Here is a 16,698-nt window from a genome sequence, read left to right on the forward strand (position 1 = left end):
CGATATGCACACAAAATTTAATACAAATCGGTTAAGCGGTTTCGGAGGAGTTTGATAACAAACACCCGGACACGAGAATGTTATGTGTATACTAGCTGACCCAGCAAACGTTGTATTGCCGATATTAAAATCGCGATACAAAAGTAACTGTTTATCGTAGATGGATGAAAATTCGAAGTTGTAGGTATTTTTTAATGCTGACTCATAATCAAACAAATTTTAAAAATAAATGTAAAAAAAATAAAATAAAAAACTACCCTTAACATTTAGGGGAATGAAAAATAGATGTTGTTCGATTCTCAGGCCTACCCGATATGCACTCAAAATTTCATGAGAATCGGTCAAGCCGTTTCGGAGGAGTTCAATGTTTAACACCATGACACGAGAATTTTATATATTAAGATAGTTGCGTGTAATATTACAGTCGCCAAGTAACAGCTTTCTACTACTGAGGGTCCCTGAGCTAAGCCTATAGACACTATATTATGTTACCGGTTGAATAAAAATACAGTTTATAGAAGGTATACAGGGTGTCCCAAAGTTATGGGACAGCCTGTATACCTGGCTGGCCAATGAATGGCCAAAAACTAACAACTTTTCTTATTCCTCTTAACTCTTCTTAGTCCCAGACGAGGCAAGAAATTTTTAGAAAATCTTTGAATGCAGAATTACTAACTTTTAAAAATAACATAAAGTCTTCTTTCAGTAAAATAGCCTATCTTCGATATTTAAGGTACTTTCCCTTCATGTCCCATAACTTTGGGACACCCTGTATAACATCTTCTGTATTGAACAACAGTGAATAGTTTTCCTCGGCTACCAGAGATCCAACTTCCGTTCTGGCTGAATTCAATGGAGACGACTCTGATTGTAAGTTATTCTTAACAAAGTTGTTTTCTATTTTATTTGCTTATTTATACACCATTTGTTTATGATTTAATTTAGTACAATAGTTATGATGAATATTGAAGTCATATCTGGGAATTATTTCGTTGTATTTTCCCGAGAGTACTGTTTGAGTTTAAACTCTGCAGAATATTATTACGTGCAGAATAGTTGATAACCCTTCCAAGATAATTCACAAATTTAGGTAATCAAGGTTTACATAATACTAATTGGCTATATATTTATTTGTTACTTGCTATATGTATATATACAAGGCTCGTTTGCACCGGCTGCCGGCTAGATTGTGAGTACCACAACGGCGCCTGTGTATTTCTGCCGTGAAGCAGTAATGTGTAAGCATTACTGTGTTTCGATCTGAAGGGCGCCGTAGCTAGTGAAATTACTGGGCAAATGAGACTTAACATCTTATGTTTCAAGGTGACGAGTACAGTTGTAGTGCCGCTAATAATTTTTGGGTTTTTCAACTTTCCTGAGTGGCACTGTATTGTAATGGGTAGGGCGTATTAATTACCATCTGCTGAAAGTCCTGTCTCATTTCCTATTTTCATAAATATATATATATGACGGGGTAGGGCCGGTCAGGATCCTGGTGGTTGTGCATTATCGTGACCGTTGATTACGACAGCAAGTAAAACACAGTCTAACAAACACATGGTATAATTATGAGCAACAAACGTTACAATCTTAATGGTAGGTACACTTTACAAATTCATTCTTAAATAGCAGTACCAAATGCTTGAATTTCATACCGATATTTACCTTTTATGTAGAAATTACGTCCACAAATATGTGAAATGAGCATCAAATCTTCTAGTGAAGAAGGGTGAATTCGGTTCTGGCAATAATCGGCCGCTGCCGCGGCACGCTACGCTCGGCTCGTGCGTTGTGAATAACAGTGTAAATTTGTTTTTGGGACCTACTAGCGAACAAGGGCCGATTCGGTTCTTTAATAACTAGGTTTTGAACGTACGTAATGCTTAAAAACATCGCGACAAAAGCTTATTTTATTGAGTGAATATGTATTATACTACTGTTAGATTTTGTCCGTGTATTTTCTATGAAAATATCAAGACAGAAAGCTAATTTGAGTAATTTTTTTAACTGAGATAGATTAGGTAGTGTCGAGTAATATGCATAAACAAAAGCTCGTCTATTAGAGTCTGACTCATAACTCAAATAGCCTTTGTAAATTCGCCGCCCTAGTCTTTTTTACACAGCCTATCGATAGATAATTTATAGGTCTAGATAAAGCGTCTTGTTGCAAGACAAAATCTCAAAATAGAGGTTAACTGTCAACCTTAATTTTTTTGACGTTTTCTCAGCTGTAACAGTATATCCAGACATATGGATGATCTAAGCCTATCGTATTGAACACCAGTTTAGAAAATTGGAAAACTGTTTACTGAATGTATTATGTATATATTTGCGCGGAACTGTTAAAGGTCATAATTATCTATTTATGCCACTTGTCAGACAATTCAATTTTTTTTAAGTCCCTCAAAGGTAACCGAAAGGGTTGCGAAACCGTAAACACGGATAAGTTCGAGTTGACACACACTGAGGGTTATTAATTAAAACGACCGACGGGCAAACAATGACCTTTCACCCTGTAAGGGTTCCTTTTTTCTTTTAATATAGCCACGGAACTCTTAAATAAAGAGACATGACACATTAGTCTACGTTAGCAAAACGCTTGGGAAAGGATTTGCGTTTAGCACTGCTCGGTTTTAAAAAAATACATTTATTTATGTCAAAGTGAGATATTGACTTTATGGAAAGCTTAAATTATTAGTAGTGGTAAGAAACTCATTGCCACCAATGATATTATAGTATTTGCCACTCTTTTAAATCAATATTTACAGCATTTACAAATTATTTTACACACAATCTGTGCAAAGTAACGCAACCAAATAACTTATAAACAAGTTTTAACCTAGTTAAAAATAAAAATGAAAAAAAAAAAAATATATTAAGAAAAAATAATAAATTAACTGTGTTTAAGCTGGCGTTGCCACCGTTAATTCCACCTACGAACGACATGCCACACATTAGGATATCATCCCCACCATCTGGATGTGTGGCCTTCCTCCGCATTAAGTTACTAAGGAACTTTCTTGCACAATGAAGCTGTGTAATGAGCTTCCTTGAGCTTTTGGTGTGTCCGGGATGATACGACATCATCATCATCAGCCGGAAGACGTCCATTGCTGGAAAAAGTCCCCCAAAGATTTCCACGACGATCGGTCCTACGCTGCCCTGATCCAACGTATTCCGGCGATCTTGACCAGATCGTCGGTCCATCTTGTGGGGGATCTACCAACACTGCATCTTCCGGTACGTGGTCGCCATTCGAGGACTTTACTGCCCCAACGACATGATACCACATGGGTATTTAAAAAAAAAGTGCGTACACCTTTCTAATTCTTTCGTTAAAGGCCGGCAATGCTCCTTTTTTTATGGAATAGGAGCACAAAGGAATTACAGGAGTGATTCCTCTGGTGTTGCAAGAGAATGTGGGCGGCGGTGATCACTTAACATCAGGTGTCCAGTATGCTTGTTTGTTCTCCTCTTCCATAAACAATAACTGCAGCAACATTTCCCTTCGATAAATAAAGTGACAATTTCATACTCCATTGAGCCGATATCCAATTTACTCTTTATATTCAATGATCTGTTGGCAGTTTGTTATAAAGGAATTGAAGTAAAAATATATTCCATTTTACTTATTGTCCAATATTTTATCTTTTATTTCTTTTCTTCAAATGGTCTGTCGTATTAACTGGTTATTTACGCCTCAAAGCATTTCAACACAATCATAAAATGTCCAACGAAGTGTGGGCATAGGTTTAATTTACTATATTTGCCATCTAAGCATTATAATGGATTTTACTTTTTACAATTCTCTTGTTCTGATTCTAACCATACTCATCACAGCACTGGATCGATGCGTCCGTAAGGAAAGCAGCATCTGACTGCAAAAAACAGGCTTATCGAACTTGGGTTGCGGCGCTGGGCTCAAAGGATCCGAACTGCATAGTGCTGAAGAGGAAATATAACCGTGCCTCCTGATTTTTTAAGCGGCAAATCGCCCGTGCGAAATCGAAGCACGTCGTCAAAATTGGCGAGCAGCTTTCCAGTTACCCGAAAGGAACACGCAAGTTCTGGTCGTTGTCGAAAGCTGCTCTTGGTAACTTCAGCCATGCCGCCGTTGCACATGAGGAATGACACCCTGGCCCATACGGCAAAAGAGAAAGCCGATCTCCTGTGCACTCTTTTTGCCTCCAACTCGACTCTTGATGACAACGGAAAAACATCGCCGATCTAGCCGACTAGTACCTTCCTTGTCAGTTATGTAAACCCTCATATTAATAATATAAACACAGAAGAGATTAGAGCTCCTGATTATTATACTATGCCTAGAAACAATATAGCGCCGAACAAAAATGATTATAAAAGACAAACTTATAGCATTTGGAAGAGGTGCCTTGGTGGATGCCAAACCATGAAAGAATTTTTTCGGCCTTATATTTGTTGAAATCGCTAATAACGATCGAATTTTGCTTCCAGCTTCATTGTGCAAAAGGCTTAGTTATGGATTAATCTTCCCACTTCTTTTCTCCGCAAACTATATTATCCGAATGTATTTAAGGTACGTGAGGGTTATCACTTTAAAAAACATAACAAATTGTTTAGATTATCAAGAGCGACGTCTCAAGACAACTTCCTAATATGCAAATATTGGGGTAAAACAGGTTATCAACTGTAAAGTAGATCCTGTAGATGAAGCCACAACCTGAGAGTTGAACAAAGCATACAAGATTTTATAACGTTACATCACTGGAACGGTTAGCTCAGTTGGGAGAGCACTCGCATGGAACGCGTGGGTTCGAGTACCGCATCGTTCATAATATTATGTTTTCTAGTTTATTTGTGTAGTAATCCCAGAAGTAAGGGTTATCACTTTTAAAAACATAACAAATTGTTTATAATATTAGTATGGGTAGCACCAATATATACTTGTATTATAAGGCCTCGTTCGACGGAAATTTTATAAGAAAAGTTAGACAGTTCCAAAGATGATTTGTTGGGTAGTTAAGGAACGAACTTAAACGAAGTACGCCAGACTTTTGACTTGATGGTACAACGTATTATATTGGAATGATAAATTATTGTTAAAGACTAACCTTCGATAACTTACATTTTCTAAGAATTTTCGGGATAAGCTTTACATTTAACGTTAATTCTTGTACTTGTTTTGGTTCTTAATACTCTTATAATATTAGTATTCATTATCTTTTTTAATATAACATATTCAAATAAAACAATGCTTTTAAATTTACATACAATACTTCATATGATTATATGAAATACAAACTGTATATACTTTACTGTAATATGAGGAAGTGTACCAAGAATACTGGCAGCATTTCCGCGTTGGATAGCTATGCTGATCCGTTCACCGAAAGATCTGCCATCGCTTGGGTTTATATAATATAAATTTTACGCAGAAACTAATGCAAAAACACAGTTGCAATGACACGCGTTTTAATCCTTTGAAAAGTAGAAAAATTATGTTGATTTAAATAAGCCGAATAGAACTAATATAAATTTAAGATCTAGAATGTATGCTCTATTGGACGGAATAAATAAATTACATTTAATTTCCGGCTGTAGTCGATAATTTTCCGAGCCAGGTCTCCATGGCCAATGTATACAAGTATCCCCAGTACTGTCATCGGTATAACAATGCTTGTTGTAGGTATTCAACATGTCACTGATATGCATATGCCTATGCATGCCATCTCCTATTATATTCCCTCTGGAATTAGCGTATACCGTCTAATTATTGTTCTGCTAAGTTCTCTTTATTGGTCTCTATTTACTCAGTATTTTTCAGGGTATTTTTAGTGCTCGTATTTAATGTTTTTATTCTAGAGTCCCGTGCCAGTAAGTTTGCATTGATTTTGGATCCAGTTATGTAACATATTTCTTGTGGTATGTCCCTTACCCCGAATTTCTATGGGAGCACTTTTTGCACCTTTTTTTTATGAAAAAAGGGATGAGACGAGCAGGGCGTTCAGCTGATGGTGATTTATACACCCTGCCCACTAATATGGAGTGCCGCTCAGGATTTAAGAAAAACCCAAAAATTCTCAGTGGCACTGCAATTGTGTTCGTCACCTTGAGACATAAGATGTTAAGTCTCTATTGTCCAGTAATTTCACTAGCTACGTCGCCCTTCAGACCGAAACAGAATAATGTTTACACATTACTGCTTCACGGCAAACATAGGCACCAATGTAGTACCCATAATCAAGCCGGAATCCTTTGCAAAGGAGCCTGGTAAAAACTTATAAAACTTTTAAGCTAATGAGTGATTTGCTACAATGCCTATTCTAGTGACTAAATATTTCAGGTAAGTCTGACTTCAGAAGGAGAGAGACTCTACTGACCCAAAATCAAGTAAGAGAACGTACCTATTGCAAACTATTTTACATGTACATCAATTGGGTATACCAACGCCTAGGCTTCTACCCGACAAGTAGTTTGTGTTTTAAGAAGGAAAGTCCAGAGGGACGACTTGAATGATCCTGATGGATAAGAATAACAGTCTTGTCAGACGGAAAGACAATTCCTTTCTTCTTCCAGAATTCCGAATCGCTAATAACATTTTATTACCAACATTCGATTAAGTTTATAACTTTTATAAAATACTACGAACACGTCCTAGAAATTCCACATTATTTTACCCTTTAATCAAATACCGCCAAGCATATTGCGTCTTGTAAGCAAAACACAGACTGAATTCATATTGACTTCAATACTCATAATAACCTTCTGTGAACCTCATTTATGTCCGCATCAAACCAGTCACGCACTGAATAAATTCGTCTTGGGAGTCATTTGTATTGTACTAAAGCACCCATCCCGCTCGCTTTCATTTTATTATTATTTGTTACGTATTTTGAGAGTAAATTGAGATTTTTATCACGAAGTTGCAGGTGATATTTTTCCTTGACCTCAATATATCTATGTAAAGGAATCTTCGGGCGTAAGCGTAAGGACGCATGATGTAGCGCCCATATGCCGCTATGATATAACAGCGGTCCTTAAAAAGATTTTACCCCAAGAGGGTACCGGCTCTACCGGAGTCGGAGAATACCTCCCCGAGCATTCTCGCTCGGGCCACCTGTCGAATTTTGGAGAGACTCTCTTTTTGCCTCCAACTCTTCTTGACGACAACGGAAAAGCACCACCGGCCACCCAGTGGTGTCATAGCTCTATACCTAAGTACAATTCAGACAGAAAACGCTTTTTATCTAACGTTATACCCAAGAAGACCGTAGTGTCCACAAGCTCCAATCTCTGGTCATTTATGAGTACGTTGGTTTCTACCTCTACTATGTTTGGTGTAATGAACCGTAAACACTTTGTTTTTTTACTGTTTAAGTGCAGATTATTCGTCACAAAACCAACGCACTATCTTTGAGAGTGCATTGTTTTCCTCGTCATCAATAACTGCAAGTCGTTTCTTTTTAAAAATAAGTGAAGTATCAGCAAACAATACAATCTTATGACTATCATCTAGCACAAACGGTAGATCGTTAATATATATAAGAAACAAGAAAGGACCGAGAATAGAACCCTGTGGAACACCGATTCCCACAGGTTTACCCGAAGACCATTTGCCATCTGAACTCTTTCGCTTAAATATGATTTTAATAGATCTAGCCCTATTTTCACTCCATAATGCTTTAGTTTTAGGAGTAAAGTTTCATGGTGGACGCCGTCAAATGCTTTGGTCAAATCACAAAAAATGCCCAATGCATCCTGCGACTCTTCCCAGGCGTCAAAGATGTGCGGGTACTAGATGAGATGTGGTTTATTGGTACCAAATCGTATCTCCCGTGATACGGCGGGGACGATGGCTCCGCGGCGTCGGCCGCGTCTACTGGAGCGGCCCGTCACGCGCACCCGACATGCGGAGAACGCTCCTACTATTCGAGCATTACGTCTGATCGGCGACTTGCTCACTCAGTGTAACATTGATTTATTTGCGGACTAATTTCAAACGATTGTTAATGACATGCATATTATGTTAGATAGTACTTGAACTATACATTAATAACTTTTTTATTTAATTTAATTATTGACTCAAAACTTTGGACTTATTTTATTTGATTATTTGGCGCTATGGACATTATTTGAGTTTATATAACTTAATTTATTTTATCTTTAATTTAAAATCTAATTTTATTATATTAATTAAGCCCCTAGTGAATCAAATTGAATTTTGTTCATTAATCTACAAAAATGCACTAGTAGCTGTTGAAGCAAAAGTGTTTCAAAAATTTTACTAAAAACAGACAGCACTAAAATAGGCCTAAAATAAGCAGGGTCAAAAGAACTGCCCGATTTAAACAAAGGTATAACTTTGCTGTATTTCATGATGTCATTTAATATTCATTTAATATTATTGCTAATTAGACATAGACATAGACATAGACATATTTTATTTCACATCATCATCACACAATTTAATTTACAAAGTTTTATTATACACCTTAAAGTAGAACATAACAATATCGCTTAAAGTTAAATAATATTTGTGAACATAATTATATATTTTACAATAGAATCGATAATGATGCGAAAATGGACACCGCTCAGCGTATGCTGTAGCAAATGCTACAGCGCTGGTTTTCAGCGTAGCCCATTACGAGACAAACACGCGCTGTGGTTTAGAAACGTTTTAAAATTTTTTATTACTTACAGCATAACACATACTTACTTAAAACTGAAAACCTACCCAAATACCTTATACGTAGAAAAACCAACATTAAAGAATAAAGAAAGACAAAAATTACCAATATAAAAGATACAAAATATGCAAAACTTGATAAAAAAATATAGTACACAACAAAAAATACAAACGCTGCGATTACAATATAAAATTAAAATAAAATAAAATAAAATAAAATAAAGCCAGTTCAGAAAATATATATATTCAGTTTACCTAAGATAAGTGGGGACTATTTTGCCACCTATTTGTAAATCTTTTTGATAGTTTACTAAATAGTTTATGTATTTTAATTTAAAACTATATATGGAGCAACTATTCCTAACTGGTGGTGGTATATTGTTCCAACACTTGGTGGCAGCGTAACGGAAACTACCACGAAAGGCAGAAGTGCGGTGAGGAGGAATAGTAATTGGAATACTTCCTGTTCTGATAGGATACCTTGTTTCTGAGGCATGGCGCCATTTCAGTTTTTCGTACAGATATTCCGGGCGACCTTTGCGTATTATACCGAATAAAAGAGTGGCCAAATGAAGCTCCCTACGTAACGTCATCTTAAGTATACCGGCGTTGTTTAGGTGTGGAGTGATATGAGTTCGAGGCGGTAAGATAAAGCAGAATCGAGCACAGGCGTTTTGGACCCTTTAAACGATTCGTTCAGTACGCGCAAGCAACCGCGAACCATATACTGTATCACCGTAATTAAACAAAGATAGGATTATCGAGTCACATAGTGTAATGCGATGATCTATACTTAAGAAGTCTCGAATACGATATAATATTTTGAGCCGGTAAAAAGCTCTCCGACTCAATTCGAGCACATGTTTCTCAAAATTTAAGCCATCGTCCATTAACACTCCTAGATTACGTGCTTCGGTTACCCGTTCTAATTGTATACCTATAACATTTACATTAGGCTGCGATGAAACAATTTTATCTATTTGAAGTTTAGACCCCAAAATCATGTATTTTGTTTTACATGGGTTTAATACTAAAGTATTAGCCTTAGACCACATATGAATGCGCTTCAAATCGCTATTCAATTTATTTACTGCGTCGGTAGTATTTTCTGGTCGAAATGAGATGTATAGTTGTATGTCATCTGCATACATGTGAAAATTACAATGCTTTATGATGTTCGATACGTCGGCAGTATATAGAATGAAAAGCAAAGGTCCCAAAATTGAGCCCTGTGGGATTCCTCTACTTAATTGTACTGGCTCTGACAGCAATGGGTATCCACTATCATCTCGAAGCTGAACACGCTGGTTACGGCCACTGAGGTAGCTTGAGAACCATTTCACTGTGTCAGGTTTCACACCGTAAGCGCTCATTTTTGAAAGAAGCAAGGAAATATTAATAGCTTCGAAGGCGCGTGAAAAGTCAAGGAGCACCATGATAGACCCTTGACCATGATCACGAGCACACAAGATATTATCGACAATGTCTATGAGAGCAGTAGAGGTGCTGCGACCTTTCCTAAAGCCTGACTGATGAACCGGTAGGAGTTTATTACTTTCCAAGTAAGTCGCGAACTGCATATATACAACACGTTCCAAGACTTTCGAAATGCAAGGAAGAATACTTATCGGACGCAAATCTTTCAACTCCGTGACATCTGCTGTTTTTGGTAACGGTGTAACAATGGCTGACTTCCAGGCGTTTGGGAAAGTGTTTGTCAGAATGGATGTGTTAACAATATGAGTGATTGTACCTAAAGAGTGAGGAAGAGTTAGAAGTAGCATATCAAGAGATATGTCATCTATTCCGACAGCGTTAGACTTAATTTGATTTATCACCTTAAAAATGGTAGCTTCGTCTACTGTTTTAAGCTGGAACTCAGACTCTGTGAAGCGGTGGAACTCATAATATGTCAGCTGTGATAATTTAATTTCATTCTCGCCTGGGACTTTCGAAAAATGTAAGTTTATTGCGTCTGGGTCTCGTAAATAGTTTGGGATTACGGCGTGGCGGGTCTTTGGTGAAATATCAACGCATTTCTTCAGGTTATTCCATAAATTCTTAGAGCTGCTTGAGTGCTTATTAATGTGCTGGCTGAAGAAAGCACGTTTTTCTGAATATATTGCTGTATTTACTATACTCTTTAGATTTTTATAGTAGACTTTGTGTATTTCTAATCCAGACAAACGAAACCTGTCATATGCGTCGTTTCGTAATTTCATCATATGCCTAATAGTGAGTGTAATCCAGGGATGGCTAGGCTTATTAACTAAGATTCGTTTTTTGGGTATGAGACTGTCAAGAATTGATAATAAGCACCCATTAAACTTATCTACTAAATTATTAACATTTAAATTCATTTGCAACATTGACCAGTCTATTCCCTCAAAATATGAGCTGAGTGTATTATGATCTAAACTTTTTAAAGGTCGAATTACAGTCCATACAGGTGCTACTTTATTATATTTTAATTTTAGTTCCCCACAAATGAAAGCGTGACCACTTAGCGAAGGAATATAATTTACTTGTAAATTTTTTATATTTAAATTTGTACAAAAGACATCTATCAAACTGCTGCTGTGATCTGTAAAGTGCGTTGGTACATTAATATACTGCTTTAGGTTCATACAGGTTAAAAAGTGCTTTAGTTTTTCTGAACCGGAATAATTAACTAAAACATTAATATTAAAATCGCCTACTAAAACCATTGAGTCGTATTTAGCAGAAAAATAAATAATACTCTCCGTAAGCACGTCGATAAACTGATCAACGTTAAGCCACGGCGGCCGATACGCAGTGCCTATAACAAACCTAAAGGCATTCACGCTGAGACTTGAGAGAGAGCCACATCTGCTCGATAGGCGGAGACGCGGGGTGCGCACATATTCGTGCGTTGATACCGCGCCGCAGGTAGAACCCGACGCCACCACCGCGTGATCGCACGCAGCTCGGTCTGGGCGCGTGACGAAGCCGGTACCCCGGCACTGTAGGCGCGCGCCCCTCCTCCCCGCTACGCAGCCACGTCTCGTTTATAGCCATGATATCAACACCATGCTCTAGAACTGCTGCAACAAATTCGTCTTGCTTTGTGCCTAGTGACCCAGCGTTAAGGAAGCCAATTTTCATATTTCTTTTTCTACTGTGAGTCATTGATATTTTGTATGTCATAAGGATACGTGGCGATTGGTTTGTTGTAAATTAATAAATAATATGATATCGTTAAATAAGAATGTTGACCATAATATGTAATAATGACAAATGTAGGTGACGTCGGAGACACAGTCTGAGTTAAATATATCAGACATTGCTCAGTTATATATATTAAACATAAAAACGGATTGTGCAGAGATACATATATTATGAGATCAGTACCGAAACTGTATATATCGTGGCAAGCTAAGGTAATTTTTTTAAACATTAGGCATAAGGCAAAGCATAAATAAGAAAAAATAAACATAAAAATATGAACAATAATATTAAGACGTACGTATAAAGCGTTAATATACAGCAAATTTAAGTTAATTACTAATAAAAGCACAAGCAGACAATAGCAAATTAATACTATTATTTTACTTTTAGAGCACCAAAAAAATATTTTTTTATATCCGCCTCGCATCTGATACGACGAGCTTCGGTGTCATTTTTTTTCCGCGCGTAAATTCGTCCGTCCCGAGTCCACACGTATTTCCATCCATACTTGGTACCTGCCTGACGAGTGTCGTAGAAGAGTTGCCTGTTGGTTTTAGTCAAGCGTTCATTGACATAAAACCTATCTGTCGGGCCAGGTAACTCAAAGCCTTCGGTATTGACCCCGCGGCGGACACGTGCGGCGCGCAGCATATTGTCTCGCTGCGCGCGGCGCGAAAGCCGCACAGCCAGCGGTCGTGGCTTCACCGGTGCTGCTCCCTCCGTCATGCCACGTTTGGGTCCTACACGTACAGCACTCACGATGTCCCTCTCCTCTAGCTCGACGCCTAGTTTTTTAGAGACGAGGCACACAAGATGCATTGGGTTTTCGCCATTAGCCTCCGAGAGGCCCGTGATTTCCACATCTGTGAGTAAAAGTTCCTGCTCGCGGTCATTCAAATCAAATTTGAGCCTCTCGACCGTATCCACAAGACCAGTTACGTCGTTTGATGCATATTTGTTCTCCAGCACAGATACCTTATTTTCTATGCACTCCACACGTTTTGTAAGGCCGTCCACAGATGTTAACAACCGTTCCATTTGAGCATTAAAGTTGACAAACTGCTGACGTATATCAGACATTTCTGTCCTAAAAAGGCGTAGTTCCCGAACTATTTCGTTTTCAGGTATGGGCACATGCAGTTTTTGATCTGTGTCTGTTTGGTCTATCACTGAGCAGTCCACCTGGAGTGCGCTCTTAACGGGAGTATCGGTGTTATCGCTGCGGGGTCTTTTGGCAACACATAATGGACATCGCCAGCTAGGTGGTATGGTTGCAGATTTTGGTATCTTTAAACAGGGTCTGTCATATATACCATTGCATCCCACACATGCAATTCGTTCCCCAGTTGCCACAAATCTACCGCAACTGCTGCACTTCATAATTATTTTGTAAGCGAACTACGAACTAATTAATTAATTTAACTAACTCGAAACGAATTAACACAAATCCGTAAGCCTCTTTAATAGAAACCGGTTACTGCCTGGTTTTGCTGTGGCTGTTCAACGTGTTCAACAAATAGTTTTTAGTATTTAAACGAATAGTATTTTCACTGTTTTAAAAAGAAGTCACACTTCACTCACTTCAAAATACTTTAGGATGTAACTAAATTATTTATTATCTTTCGAAAATAACATTAAATGAAATCAGTTTACTGATTAATAAAGAAAACAAAACACACGTCCGTCCACAAAGCGAGTCTGTCGCGTCTTTTCAGGTGCTATAATGTCAAGTATGTATTTTACAATATAAGTCAAATGGCCCCATAGGTTTTTTGTATTTTTTAGGTTAATTATAAAGATTTTTATTATATCACTACCTTTAACATACTTAAATTTCAAATCAATGGAAGATACTGGTACGTGTAATTTAGGCATATCATGTGCTGCTTTTGGTGAAAAGTTAAGGTCTTTGGTCCTTATAATCGGGATTTTGGAGAAGTATTTATCAAATTCATTTGCAATTTCTATTTCCGAATTTATAACGCGATTATTAATATTTAAATAGATAGAGGTGTTACGGCAATTCGATCTACCAGTTTCATTGTTAATTATATTCCAAGTCGCTTTTACTTTATTATTACTGTTTTTAATTTTATCTGCAATGAAACGTTTTTTCGCTTCATGACAAACTACTACAGCTTGGAGTATTTTTTACATATATTTTAAATTCTTCACTATTATTGTAATGTTTCTCATAATAAAGGTCATATAAGCGTTTACGACTTTTGTGGATACCCATTGTTGCCCAATCATTAAAACAATGTTTGTTGTTTACTGTTACCGTTACTGGAGTAAAATTCTGTCAAATTCCTCGCAGAAGGAATAGAAGAAATTAAGTTATAGTGAAAATTTGCAGTTTCTCCACAGTGTAAAAATGGTATGGTATTTACCAAATTATTTCTAAGCCTCTCAAGACGGCTATCCGGAACTGGTATAATCGTCAAATTTTTTGGTCTGACATTGTCCAATCTTGTATTTACTTTTATAAGTTGCCCTCTATGGTCGGACTGAAGATTATTAATTATAAGTTTACTAGTAATAGTAACATTTGTAAAAGAATTATCTAAACAGGTTGCTGTTGTAGAAGTGATTCTAGTAGGTTCCCAAATTACATTGAACAAATTAAACCTTTGAAATAAATTTTTAAGGTTAGTACAATTGGCCGAAGGTTCAAGCAAGTTTATATTAAAATCTCCACACACTATAATTGACTTGCTGGTTTTGCTAAATTTTGTTAGTATCTCCTCCATTCTATATTGGAATTGATATATGATGATTAATATGATGCATTGGGGCGGCGGTATACACTAACAACGGAACACGGAACGCGAGAGGTCGCGAGTTTGAGTCCCGCATCGTTAAAAAAAAATGTTTTCAGTTTATTTGTGTAATTAAACCCAGAAGTGAGGGTGATCCTTAAAAACATAACAAATTATTTAGTTTTAGTTTCGTTTTTTGACATAATAAGGGAAATTTTTAAACTTTGTTTCAAGATAGACCCAAACAGGCATACATACATTGCAATTTAAATAAAAGTTTCTAAAAATATGAATTATATTTCCATGTAATAAATAAAGCCATTAAAATTGTGAACAAAATCAGATTAACCAAACATACTGGTCAAAATGCAACGTACTTCAATTAACCGCGAGTTATGTAGCAGATAATAATATAAAATTATGAAATAACTTTTACGATTATTAAAACCTTAGATTAAGGATTGGTCTCCGCTACGCTCCAACTAGATACCGCACTACCTAAGAACAATAGCTTTTTTATTACAGCAACTATTAGATGCTTGTGTGCGTGGCATATTGACACTCAACTTCACTCTTTTAAATTTTGTAACATACGCTTCGTGTTATTAACATTGTAATAATTAATAAAATACAAAATTCTTACTGATAATATGTGATCCCAGTGTCTTCCTTATTTCTTGTAGTACCTGCTGTATTTACAAAGTTTTACTACACAACCCGGCATTTTGGTTTCAATTATTAGCAAAGTTTAACAGAACATGTGACACGTCAAGCTCACGCTTTGTTCGAGACTGGATCGAGCACGCCCATTTGGGAGTAGTAAAAGTTGTCGCACTTTGCGACTACACCTGTGATATCTAGTTGGAGCCCAGGGGAGACCATTCCTTAATCTAAGGTTGAAACCAATTATATTACATACAAGCAGGTTGAAACCTAAAGACTGCAAATCAATTCAAATCATTCCCAAATGGTTGTTTATTGTTCAAGCTTATTATCTATGCTTCTATTATTATTGAATACTATTGTCAATCCAAGATAAGACAATCCATTTCAATCACAACTAAATTAATACAGATGATATAAACAATATGTTATGTTTTTAAAGTGATAACCCTCACTTCTAGGCTTAGTACACAAATAAAATTTGAAAAACAAAATTTTAGAACGATGCGGGATTCGAACCCACGACCTCCGGCGTTTCGTGCCGGTGCTCTAACCAACTGAGCCAACCGTTCGAGTACCACCTCGTTATAAAATTCTGATTGGTTTTGTTCAACTCTCAGGTTGTGGCTTCATCTACAGGATCTACTTTACAGTTGATAACCTGCTCAACCCCAATATTTGCATATTAGGAAATTGACTAGAGATGTCGCTCTTGTACATCTAAACAATATGTTAAGTTTTTAAAGTGATAACCCTCACTTCTAGGATTAGTATACTTATAAAATTTGAAAAACAAAATTTTATGAACGTTCATAAAACATATCATATCGTCAATTTCCTAATATGCAAATATTGGGGTTGAGCAGGTTATCAACTGTAAAGTAGATCCTGTAGATGAAGCCACAACCTGAGAGTTGAACAAAGCAAACAGAATTTTATAACGAGGCGGTACTCGAACGGTTGGCTCAGTTGATTAGAGCACCGGCACGGAGCGCCGGAGGTCGTGGGTTCGAATCCCGCATCGTTCATAAAATTTTGTTTTTCAAATTTTATTTAATACAGATGCTGCTAGGACCAAAATATACGATCATCGTACATTATATTATCTAAAAACATTTTAATGTGAAAATTGATGGGATTGTTATGACTATAGAGTTATTATCTTTATGGTCTCGGTTCTCGGTCGTAATATGCTCAATTTAAGGGCTTTACTTCTTCATAAAATGAAAATAGAATCGTGAGCAGTATACAAAGTGTTATTATATAATAAACCCTTTTATTACAATGGCCGTGTTACTTACAATAAAGTAAAATCTATAGATTTTCGTTTGATAAAATAGGTTTTACTACTCGTTACATTGTGTCTGTACCTGACGTCGATTACGTCAAACAGTCACATTAATACGGTGAGCAAAACAA

General features: G+C 36.8%; 1 protein-coding gene and 1 non-coding gene across 2 annotated transcripts in view; one reads left to right on the forward strand and one right to left on the reverse strand.

Moving 5' to 3' along the window:
• Positions 1–709: 709 nt before the first annotated feature.
• Positions 710–16,698, forward strand: part of LOC126968887 (GTP-binding protein Rhes) — a 60,745-nt gene continuing 44,756 nt past the window's right edge. Inside the window, exons 1-2 of the mRNA XM_050814025.1 lie at positions 710–870; positions 6,323–6,369. The gene's annotated coding sequence lies outside the window, so the exon portion shown is untranslated. The remainder of the gene's footprint in view (positions 871–6,322; positions 6,370–16,698) is intronic.
• Trnaf-gaa (transfer RNA phenylalanine (anticodon GAA)) lies at positions 15,778–15,851 on the reverse strand. Its single transcript has one exon. It is a non-coding gene; the product is annotated as a tRNA-Phe (tRNA).

This window comes from Leptidea sinapis, chromosome 1, assembly GCF_905404315.1.
Source record: "Leptidea sinapis chromosome 1, ilLepSina1.1, whole genome shotgun sequence".
Taxonomy (NCBI): Eukaryota; Metazoa; Arthropoda; class Insecta; order Lepidoptera; family Pieridae; genus Leptidea; species Leptidea sinapis.